A 13,094-nucleotide genomic window follows, 5' to 3' on the forward strand; every position below is an offset into this window, starting at 1 on the left:
AATACAATTGCAGCCAAAATAAATGCTCTATAGAGCTCAAGTAACAGAAAACTGTTCATGGTCAAATTTCTGCAAAGAAACCAGTACTAAAGGATACCAATAAGAAGAAGAGACTTGCTTTGGCAAGGAAACACGAGCAATGAACATTAGACCGGTGGAAATCTGTCCTTTGGTCTGGAGTCCAAATTGGAGATTTTTGGTTACAACCTCCATGTCTTTGTGAGACGCGTGAATGTTAGCCGCATTTCCCACCGTAAAGCATGGAGGAGGAGGTGTTATGGTGTGGTTGTGCTTTGCCGGTGACACTGTCTGTGATTTTTTCAGAATTCAAGGCACACTTAACGAGCATAGCTACCACAGTATTCTGCAGTGATACGCCATCCCATCTGGTTTGGGCTTCGTGGGACTATCATTTGTTTTTCAACAGGACAATGAGCCAACACTCCTCCAGGCTGTGTATGGGCTATTTTACAAAGAAGGAGAGTGATGGAGTGCTGCATTAGATGACCTGGCCTCCACAATCTTCTGACTTTAACCAAATTGAGATGGTTTTCGATGAGTCCCGACTCATCCCAAACCATCTCAATTTGAAGGAAAAGCAGCCAACAAGTACTCAACATATGTGGGAACTCCTTCAAGACTGTTGGAAAAGCATTCCAGGTGAAGCTGGTTGAGAGAATACCAAGAGTGTGCAAAGCTGTCATCAAGACAAAGAGTGGCTATTTGAAGAATCTCAAATATAAAATATATTTTGACTTGTTTAACACTCTTTTGGTTACTACATGATTCCATATGTGTTATTTCATCGTTTTGAGGTCTTCACTAGTATTCTACAATGTAGAAAATAGTAAAAATAATGAAAAACCTTTGAATGAGTAGGTGTTCTAAAACTTTTGACCGGTAATGTATATTACCACCACACAACAATATTACAATGTACATGTGTGTAGAGTGTGTGTGCTAGCGTGTGTCTGTACCTGTGTGTGTGTCTCTTCACAGTCCATAAGGTGTATTTTATCTGTTATTTAAATCTGATTCTACTGCTTGCATCAGTTGCCTGATGTGGAATAGAGTTCCATGTAGTCATGGCTCTGTGTAGTATTGTGCGCCTCCCATAGTCTGTTCTGGATGTGAGGATTGTGAAGAGACCTCTGGTGGGATATCTTGTGGGGTATGCATGGGTGTCCGAGCTGTGTGCTAGTAGTTTAAACAGACAGCTCTGTGCATTCACCTTGTCAACACTTCTCACAAAAACAAGTAGTGATGAAGTCAGTCTCTCCTCCATTTTGAGCCATGAGAGATTGACATGCATGTTATTAATGTTAGCTCTCTGTGTACATTTAAGTGCCAGCCGTGCTGCCCTGTTCTGAGCCAATTTTCCTAAGTCCGTCTTTGTGGCACCTGACCATACTACTGAACAGTAGTCCAGGTGCGACAAAACTAGGGCCTGTAGGACCTGCCTTGTTGATAGTGTTGTTAAGAAGGCAGAGCAGTGATTTATTATGGACAGACTTCTCCCCATCTTAGGTACTGTTGTAGCAACATGTTTTGACCATGACAGTTTACAATCCACAATCTACTCCAAGCAGTTTAGTCACCTCAAGTTGCTCAATTTCCACATTATACTGTACATTACAAGATTTAGTTGAGGTTTAGTGAATGATTTGTCCCAAATGCAATGCTTTTAGTTTTTCAAATATGTATGACTAAGTTATTTCTTGCCATACTATCTAAATATACTCATACTCATAATATACCCATACTCATCTAAAACTAACTGCAGCTCTTTGTTAAGTGTTGCAGTCATTAGTCATTAGTAAAGATTTTAAAAAGTAAGGGGCCTTGACAGCTGCTCTGGGGAATTCCTGATTCTACCTGGATTATGTTGGCGATGCTTCCATTAAGGAACACCCTCTCCGTTCTGTTAGACAGGTAACTCTTTATTCACAATATAGCAGGGGATGTAAAGCCATAACATATACGTTTTTACAGCAGCAGACTATGATCGATGATTTCAAAAGTCGCAAAACAGCCCCACAATATTTGTATCATTCATTTCTCTCAGCCAATCATCAGTCATTTGTGTAAGTGCTGTCCTTGTAGAATGTCCTTCCCTATAAGCATCCTGAAAGTCTGATGGCAATTTGTTTACTGTAAAATAGCATTGTTTCTGGTCAAACACAAGTTTGGTAACAGGCTGATTGGTTGGCTGTTTGAGTCAGTAAAGGGGGCTGTACTATTCTTGGGTAGAGGAATGAATTTAGCTTCCCTTCAGGCTTGAGGGCACACACTTTCTAGTAGGCTTACAGTGCCTTGCGAAAGTATTCGGCCCCCTTGAACTTTGCGACCTTTTGCGATAATATTGAAATGGAAGGAGTATCAGACCACTGCAAATCTACCAAGACCTGGCCATCCCTCTAAACTTTCAGATCATAAAAGGAGAAGACTGATCAGAGAAGCAGCCAAGAGGCCCATGATCACTCTGGATGAACTGCAGAGATCTACAGCTGAGGTGGGAGACTCTGTCCATAGGACAACAATCAGTCGTATATTGCACAAATCTGGCCTTTATGGAAGAGTGGCAAGAAGAAAGCTATTTCTTAAAGATATCCATAAAAAGTGTCGTTTAAAGTTTGCCACAAGCCACCTGGGAGACACACCAAACATGTGGAAGAAGGTGCTCTGGTCAGATGAAACCAAAATTTAACTTTTTGGCAACAATGCAAAACATTATGTTTGGTGTAAAAGCAACACAGCTCATCACCCTGAACCACCATCCCCACTGTCAAACATGGTGGTGGCAGCATCATGGTTTGGGCCTGCTTTTCTTCAGCAGGGACAGGGAAGATGGTTAAAATTGATGGGAAGATGGATGGAGCCAAATACAGGACCATTCTGGAAGAAAACCTTATGGAGTCTGCAAAAGACCTGAGACTGGGACGGAGATTTGTCTTCCAACAAGACAATGATCCAAAACATAAAGCAAAATCTACAATGGAATGGTTCAAAAATAAACATATCCAGGTGTTAGAATGGCCAAGTCAAAGTCCAGACCTGAATCCAATCGAGAATCTGTGGAAAGAACTGAAAACTGCTGTTCACAAATGCTCTCCATCCAACCTCACTGAGCTCAAGCTGTTTTGCAAGGATGAATGGGAAAAAATTTCAGTCTCTCGATGTGCAAAACTGATAGAGACATACCCCAAGCGACTTACAGCTGTAATCACAGCAAAAGGTGGGGCTACAAAGTATTAACTTAAGGGGGCTGAATCATTTTGCACGCCCAATTTTTCAGTTTTTGATTTGTTAAAAAAGTTTGAAATATGCAATAAATGTCGTTCCACTTCATGATTGTGTCCCACTTGTTGTTGATTCTACACAAAAAAATACAGTTTTATATCTATATGTTTGATGCCTGAAATGTGGCAAAAGGTCACAAAGTTCAAGGGGGCCGAATACTTTCGCAAGGCACTGTAGATTGAAAATGTGGCAAATAGGAGTGGCAATATCATCCACTATTATCCTCAGTAATTTCAATCCACTGCATACCTTCGAGGTAATATGTCCTTTTTTACAGATGTCCAATTAAGCTTATATAAGAGGTTTACCACTGAGAAGAAGTAGCAGAGTGCCCTATTTCACAGGGGCAGACACATTTAATTGTGCTGAATTCCTCAGTTTGCTCAACAGCAGTAGCTTAGATCTTCACTTCCTGTGGAATTGTTGGTGAAAACCCATTTGTTGACTGGGGTTTTATTGGGGAATCTATGTGACTTGTAAGACTACAATCAGCAGCTTGTTGAGAGTGAGGAGAGAGAGAGAGAGAGAGGGGCGCTAAGGGAGCCAGTTTTACATGGCAGGATAGCTGAGTAGCTCTCCAATGTCACTATGGAGATAGACTCTTGTATTTCAATGAGCCTTTCAGAGACATTTTCTCTGGAGTTACACAGCAATAGATATCATGTAAGTCATGTTACACTGTTATTACATGTTAAAAATGTGCATCGGCTCATATTTTCATATAGGTCAAATCTACTGATATCAACAATCTGTATTTAGATCGTAAGACAGTTCATTAAGAATAATAGTGTATAATCATGTGCTCCAAATTTCTCAGAATAATATAATAATAATAATATAATAATATATGCCATTTAGCAGACGCTTTTATCCAAAGCGACTTACAGTCATGTGTGCATACATTCTACGTATGGGTGGTCCCGGGAATCGAACCCACTACCCTGGCGTTACAAGCGCCATGCTCTACCAACTGAGCTACAGAAGGACCACCTACTAGAATACAATAATTAATTTCCTCCAATGGAACTATTATTGTTGGCCAGGGTTTGTCCTTAACCTGGAGGAGCACAGAATGTAGTAGGCAAAACATTCAAAGAAGATAATACTGCCAAACATTATTTTCACAACTGTACAGATCTCAAGAATCTACTGCTTTTTTTTTTACACCTTGCACTAACATGTGAGATCTGTGATCTGCTCAATACCCAGCTAGCACATTTGGTTCCTTAGAAGTTGTGGGAACATTTTGGTTTTCCATTGGTTCTGGGAACAAAGCCACATGTTTTCTGACCGGTTAAAGGGAATGTTAAGAAAACCACGAGGAAACATGAAGAATATGTTATGCTGAAGACCTGAAATTCTCAAAGAAGAACGTTGTTTCTTCACGTACTCGGGAACAATTTAACAACATTACTTTAAATAGAACCATGGGGAAAATGTAGGAAATGTTAAGCTGAAGTACTGAAATTCTATAAGAAGCATATGGTTCTCAGATCGTTGTGGGATGGTTGTATGTAAAATAACCACAGGACAACCACACTCTCACCAAACTGTAAGAAGCATATGGTTCTCAGAATATTATGTGCTAGGTGTGTGCACAGTGTATTAATCCATCCACTGTGTCCGCATTGTGACCAGATTAGCTGGCACCTCTCTGTATGCAAATTGTTTGACAGATATTCTTTCGAAACAATATGGATTTATTTATTTGAAGAACATTTCTGATGCCATAAGTCAAAGGTGCTATCTGGCAATGATTTTAGAGGTCGGTATAATGATGATTTAAAATGTTTGACGATCCAGATCTGTCTACACTTGATTGATATACAGACACAACGCAAGCCTGACTACCTACCAGGAAGATCTGATCATAATGTGTTTAAAAATAATAATAATCTCTACACCTGAAATGTGAGTCCCACCGGGTATAAACGGGGCTTCTGCGTTTGCCTTGATATGAATATAAATGAATGTCTAAATCTTTGGTTTTGGATGACATAAAGGAGAAATAGCAGTTATAAACATCCATGCTATTCAGAGGTTTTACAGGAAGTGGACTGTGCCCCCTCTAATTGATTCCCCATTCTCAAGTAGAAAGACGGCTCATGGACAACATCAATAAAACATTTGTCTAAGGGTCACCATGAACAATAACTCAATCCAGGTTACTTAGTATCCCGGGCAGCACCCAGTCTGAAAAGAGGAGGCCAAGGACCAAGTTGCCATTAATTAAAACACGTTTGTCGTTCACCAAGTTTGTGGTCCATTCAAATCATCGATCCAAAAGTCGGTTTGTGGGTAGGTATCATAACAAACATGACATCCATTTATATTCAAAAGTAGACCAAAATAAAAATGTAATTTGTTGAGACGTCTAGTGACGTTGTTTCTGAAAAGCCATATAATATCTACCCATACTCCCCTCCAACAAGGAACTATAACACCGTATCACTGTTACCAATGTTAATGAAGCATTTTCAACGTTTTTCATTTCCTCAGCACTGTATCCTCCCGTATTACAGTATTCCTCTAAAACAAACAGATCAAAGTATAAAGGAGGAGAGGGTGTGTGAGAGGGGTGAGGTAATCATGCACATTTGGAATTGGAAATAAAAGCCTCTTGGAACACAGCACCAGACACAATCCCCGTCATGATTACTGAGTCACAGGGAAAATGGCAGGAAAAGAGTACTGTCCCGGCACAAGCCTAAGAGGCACAGGAACTAATGCATACCATGTTGTAGGACAAGAGTCAAACTTCTGTCCTTATTAAACAAGACTTGGTCTTGGATTCAGACTTGACATAACTCTGATAGTTTGGACAAATGTGAAGAAGTGAATGAAGAATAAGACAAATGTGAACTTGCTTATGGATATGAATACGTTCAAAACTCTTTGTCAAGAATGAGTATTTAGTTTAAAAACCTCTATGGGATCGGTGTCCCTATACCGGGCAAGTTGTTGCTCAATATGCGATAATGTGACTAGAAAACGTTGTATACAATAGCCAACCTTCCGGGACATAGACATGTCTTATATGGGTAGAAAATGTTAATTATTGTTTGAGGATAGTGCACAACAACGAAACACTTTTATCACTGCAACTGGTTTGACACATTCACCTCTGAAGGTAAATTGTGTACTTACATTCAGTAATCTTGTTCTGATTTGCCATCCTGAGGGTCTCAGAGATAAAATGTAGAGTAGCTTTGTTTGACAAAATCCATTTTTATATACAAATGTAGGAACTGGGGTTTACAGTTTGACCCCACCGCTGTCTCTGGCTCCACACCCACTCCGCCTGGCTATCTAGATGTGTTAAGGTTAGTGCTTAAGCTAATGATTCATCATGTATGATGTTACTGTGTGTGTAAACTTTTTTTTTTATTAACATAGCATTTTTGTATGTTCTCTATAGTTATGTACTTGAAAATTTATAAATTGACCAAATCGGCACATTTGGGCAAACTCCTGGCAGACTTGATGCAAAATATTGTGTGTTGAGGTAATTCTTCCCTGTATCAGGCTGAAACTTTACACACCCACTGCTGCCATCTTGTGGACAAAATCTAAATTACACCTAGAATCCTAACTTAATGTATGGCCTTTTTCTTGCATTTCAAAGATGATGGAACAAAAAATAAATAAATACGCACGTTTTTTTGTTTGTATTATCTTTTACCAGATCTAATGTTATATATATATTTTATTTTATTCTCCAACATTAATTTCACATTTCCACAAACTTAAAATTGTTTACTTTCAAATGGTATCAATAATATGCATATCCTCGCTTCATATCCTGAGCTACAGACAGTTAGATTTGGGTATGTCATTTTAGGTAAACATTTAAAAAAAGAGTCCGATCTTTACAGTCCCAAAGAGATAACAGATGGCCTCCCTTTCCATTATCATTGACTGAGTATGTGTTCTATTCGATGACTCAAATACAATCTCAGAGAGATCTATTGTTATTTTACTGTTTTATTGTTGTGTTACTTTTGAAAAAAAAACGCAAAAACTGCATCGTTGGTTAAGGGCATGTAAGTAAGCATTTCAAGGTAAATTCTACACCTTGCTTAATTCTGTCCAATCTTTCTGTGAATTATTTGGCTGTGCCAACAGATGCTGAGGTTATAACATGAACCACATGACAGATCATAGATTCCTACAGAAATGTCACTTTGAGAATGTGCTTTTGAGCTCGTTTTTAAAGTCATGGAACACTGCCATCTGTTTTATCATTATAGAACTTGTGGAAAAGGAGGTTTCACTGCCATCTGAAACCAGATAAAGAGGAACCTTATTGTTTACCGCGTACCACAAGATGCCTTCAAAATAACATGCCATGTGTTTATCCCTTTAAAGAATGCCTAAAACTAAACATTGCACTACGATGAATATAAAAACAAATGAAAACATCTGTTGCCTGAATTGAAGTGTCTACTTTAGGCTATATGGAATGTGACTAGCTGTTTAATCCTTCTAACATGAGAAAAAAGTTCCCAACAAATACAATTTAAATGCATTTATACTTTGTTGAAGATCAAGCTTCAGAGTAATAAGCCTGCTTCACAAGAAATGATAGAGTGAGATGTATATGATTATGGTCAGCATTGGATCTCATTGGATATTCACGAGGACCAATCAGTAGTCCTATACTGTGATGTTGGAAAGAAAGACCAAATACAGGAGAATCAGACCAACAGTAGATGTATAGCATATAGAACACCAGAATCAGACCAACAGTAGATGTATAGCATATAGAACACCATAATCAGACTAAGAGTAGATGTATAGCATATAGAACACCAGAATCAGACCAACAGTAGATGTATAGCATATAGAACACCAGAATCAGACCAACAGTAGATGTATAGCATATAGAACACCAGAATCAGACTAAGAGTAGATGTATAGCATATAGAACACCAGAATCAGACCAGCAGTAGATGTATAGCATATAGAACACCAGAATCAGACCAACAGTAGATGTATAGCATATAGAACACCAGAATCAGACCAACAGTAGATGTATAGCATATAGAACACCAGAATCAGACCAGCAGTAGATGTATAGCATACAGAACACCAGAATCAGACCAACAGTAGATGTATAGCATATAGAACACCAGGAGAATCAGACCAAAACCTGTATAGCATATGGAACACCACACCACATTCGTTCATTGAGGTAATGCAATCACACTTCCAGTTTGGAACTCAGGAGAGGCAGTCAAGGCCCAGAGCCCCTGAGATCTCTGGGCCTTATATTCTTTCAAATGACTAGAGGGCTTCATCTCAATCACAAGACATTACAAGACATGCACTTTGGGAAAAAAATCACTATGCAGAGTCCTACAGTTAAAAAATCACTATGCAGAGTCCTACAGTTAAAAAAATCACTATGCAGAGTCCTACAGTTAAAAAATCACTATGCAGAGCCCTACAGTTAAAAAATCACTATGCAGAGTCCTACAGCTAAAACATCACTATGCAGAGTCCTACAGTTAAAAAATCACTATGCAGAGTCCTACTGTTAAAAAATCACTAAGCAGAGTCCTACAGTTAAAAAATCACTATGCAGAGTCCTACAGCTAAAAAATCACTATGCAGAGTCCTACAGTTAAAAAATCACTATGCAGAGTCCTACAGTTAAAAAATCACTATGCATAGTCCTACAGTTAAAAAATCACTATGCAGAGTCATACAGCTAAAAAATCACTATGCAGAGTCCTACAGTTAAAAAATCACTATGCAGAGTCCTACAGTTAAAAAATCACTATGCAGAGTCCTACAGTTAAAAAATCACTATGCAGAGTCCTACAGTTAAAAAATCGGTCAGGGGATGTGAGGATAAAAATAATTTGACATGAATATCAGAATAATGTCTGTCAGGGCACAGAGGGACACCACATTCTGAGGAACGCTATGAAGCGGACGGCCATTATATGAACATCAAAGCAGACAGTTGTGATGGGGCAGCCATGTTGACCTACTCAGGAAGGTCAGGGGAAGTGGCCGTGTGTGTGTGTGTTCATGCGTGCATGTTGAACTGAGCTCATGTAATTTATCACCCATATGGCCCCAGGGAGAGGGCACTCAGAAAACAGATACACTTTGGGGGCTAGGGAAGGGAGGACGAAGTTATATCTACAACTATCTCTCTGAGGCCCCGTGGAACAGAGAATAAAACTAAGAAAGCTTTGTAATAAACCAAAGGGATGAAAATGAGCAATATACTGCAAGGAGTGTAAAACTACGAGCTGTGATACGCTGGAAATCAGTGTTGCTGTGACTGCTGGGGTAACTTTTAGATGTCTCTTTTCTTTACAGTTGTTGGATTGGTATCTGTACAATTAGACCCATTTAAAGAGAAAGACTTTGAATAAGTCTAAAGGAGAAGATATGTGTGGTACAAGAGGCACAAGTCCTGTCACATCTGCTGCCTCTGGTTTGTGGCAGGGTTTTGGGGGTAAAGAGTCTCGGAGCGATCAGATCTTAGGGAATCAAGATATCCCTCTAGTGGTGTGGGGGCTGTGCTTTGGCAAAGTGGGTGGGGTTATATCCTTCCTGTTTGGCCCGGTCCGGGGGTATCATCGGATGGGGCCACAGTGTCTCCTGACCCCTCCTGTCTCAGCCTCCAGTATTTATGCTGCAGTAGTTTATGTGTCAGGGGGCTAGGGTCAGTTTGTTATATCTGGAGTACTTCTCCAGTCTTATCCGGTGTCCTGTGTGAATTTAAGTATGCTCTCTTTAGTTCTTTCTTTCTCTCTCTCGGAGGACCTGAGCCCTAGGACCATGCCTCAGGACTACCTGGCATGATGACTCCTTGCTGTCCCCAGTCCACCTGGCCGTGCTGCTGCTCCAGTTTCAACTGTTCTGCCTGCGGCGATGGAATCCTGATCTGTTCACCGGACGTGCTACCTGTCCCAGACCTATTATTTGACCATGCTGGTAATTTATGAACATTTGAACATCTTGGCCATGTTCTGTTATAATCTCCACCCGCACAGCCAGAAGAGGACTGGCCACCCCTCATAGCCTGGTTCCTCTCTAGGTTTCTTCTTTTGGCCTTTCTAGGGAGTTTTTACTAGCCAACGTGCTTCAACACCTGCATTGCTTGCTGTTTGGGGTTTTAGGCTGGGATGTCAGCTGATGTGCGAAGGGCTTATATAAATACATTTGATTTGAATCAGATGGCCTTTTTCGGAGAAGAGTAAAACAATAAGCATCTAAGCGGACCCTTGTGCCTTTAAAGATAATTGGGTCACTGAAACTCTCCCAATCTCACTAGCTGGAGGAGACGCAGCACAAAGGAGGCATTTATCTGGTACAGTAGAGTCTTTAGAGAGGACGACTGTCCTCAGTCAAAAATCAAAAGTAGAAGGACAACTCTGAAGTAGGAGGTACTGATACACAACCTAAACATTTGCTCGAGCAAAATATGCCGGTCAAATGAGTATGGATCAGAAGCAGAAAGACCATCAGGGTAGCTTGCTCAGGCAGCCCAAAGATCGACCTCGTCTTAAATCAAACACATGCTGAATTCATTACTGTAATGTAACCTTTCATTTGGCAGAGATGGCCACGGGCAGACGCAACCTGACAATGTACCCAGCTAGCACATTTGGTTCTCATCCAAGCAATTGTCTTGCACCAGTCCCATAAAGTTGTGGGAAGGTTGTATGCTAGGTAACCATAGGACAACCAGGCTCTCATCAAGCTATGAGGTATGTGATAGCTGGGTAGTGTATTCTAACTGTATGGTGTGTGATTGAGCTTCACACGGGCAGCTACACTATTAATCTGTTACGAACTGCAGAAATAAATGTTAACATACTGGTGTTCTGAAAATTGTAGTAGAAAACCAGTGTAAATCACTGCTAATCTAACTAGCATTTCACTGCATTATAACCTGGTGATCCCCGCTGCGACTGACCTGGAGTCTATTTAGACAGACAGACAGACAGACAGACAGACAGACAGACAGACAGACAGACAGACAGACAGACAGACAGACAGACAGACAGACAGACAGACAGACAGAACGTTCCACACCAACATACCACACGCTGACTAGAGTCTGACACATTCATAGTCATCATGGCCCACCTCAAGCGAACTAAACGGATCAAATGGAAAGTATGACACGAAAACAAATGTTAAATACTGCAAACGCCAGCAGTTCTTCACCTTGCTGCATTTCTATAAAATTAACCCCCCGAGATTAAGTTTCACCCAAAACAAATGTCCAGGACTGTAGCGTCCAGATTATTTCTCTCATTCAATATCTGAGAAATCTTAAAATGGAGATGCATTTCAACTGAGGATTTGTCCCAATATCCTTTATGAGTGGTGAGGGTATTCTCCATAGCAATGAGGGTATTCTCTATAGCAATGAGGGTATTCTCTATAGCAATGAGGGTATTCTCTATAGCAATGAGGGTATTCTCTATAGCAATGAGGGTATTCTCTATAGCAATGAGGGTATTCTCTATAGCAATGAGGGTATTCTCTCTAGCAATGAGGGTATTCTCTATAGCAATGAGGGAATTCTCTATAGCAATGAGGGTATTCTTTATAGCAATGAGGGTATTCTCTATAGCAATGAGGGTATTCTCTCTAGCAATGAGGGTATTCTCTATAGCAATGAGGGAATTCTCTATAGCAATGAGGGTATTCTTTATAGCAATGAGGGTATTCTCTATAGCAAACAGGGTATTATTCTGCTCTATACATATGGCAGCTTTCTTATTAATAGAGTGGAATAACATACCCAAGTGGGAATATGTTAGTTATTTCAGTGCAACCAATTTCCGCAAATATTTTGCTATTTTTGGCAATGTTTTTCTGTAAACATTTCAGAGAAGTGTTCATCATTATAATATTCTAACTGGGAAAAAAAGTGACAAGCCCTTCAGAGGGCAACATGGATTTCTGGTCCACAAGTCTATACTGCCATCTGGGGGTTCATTCCATACAGCAAATGATACATTTGAAATGTTTTTGTCAGCTTTGTCATTCCATTGTAATGATGCTGAACCTCTCTGCGGTGACCCATGAACATCTACAAGCAATGTACAGAAGAGAGTTTGAAAACACATGTCAGTTTTAGGACAAGGGCATTCATCTTCCAGTATCAAATGTATTGAATACATCTAGCATAATTATCTCTTATCTGAATTACAAACCCATTACTTTAAACTTTCCTATTAATCATTTACCATAACAGCAAATTACAGAAACAATATTGAAAAAATATATATCCTGACACTACAAAACAAAGCAATAGAAAATATGTTTACCATTTTCAATAACGATCTCAATCATTTGTACGTTTCAGGATGACATCACATAATCTGAAACTATATGACAGAAGAAAGAACATTGTTTTCTGGGATTTTATCAAATTGGTTGTCAATGGTAACTATTGTGAACAACACCATAAGACTGGAGCTCAGACTCGTTCTGAGACAATAACATTTAGGAAGCATTTTGGGGGAAGACAACTTTGTAAGTGTAATGAGTGTCAGGACAGCAGTCTTTCCACTAGGGGGCCCTTACATCAAGTACAAACATTGCTTTGTGAAACTAGAAGCTCTGACACTTGATGAAATCCTTTCTATTGAGTTGAAATGCATTCATATCAATGTCAACAACTATCGTGAAACTTACGTTTACTCTGGAGTACCAAGTAATCTGAAACACATCCAAAACAATAGGATTATGGGACTAAATGCTTAACTTTCGACTACTTTAATACACATAATTAAATAAAAAAAAATATTTAT

The sequence above is a fragment of the Oncorhynchus keta genome, chromosome 34 (assembly GCF_023373465.1).
Source record: "Oncorhynchus keta strain PuntledgeMale-10-30-2019 chromosome 34, Oket_V2, whole genome shotgun sequence".
In the NCBI taxonomy this organism is placed as follows: Eukaryota; Metazoa; Chordata; class Actinopteri; order Salmoniformes; family Salmonidae; genus Oncorhynchus; species Oncorhynchus keta.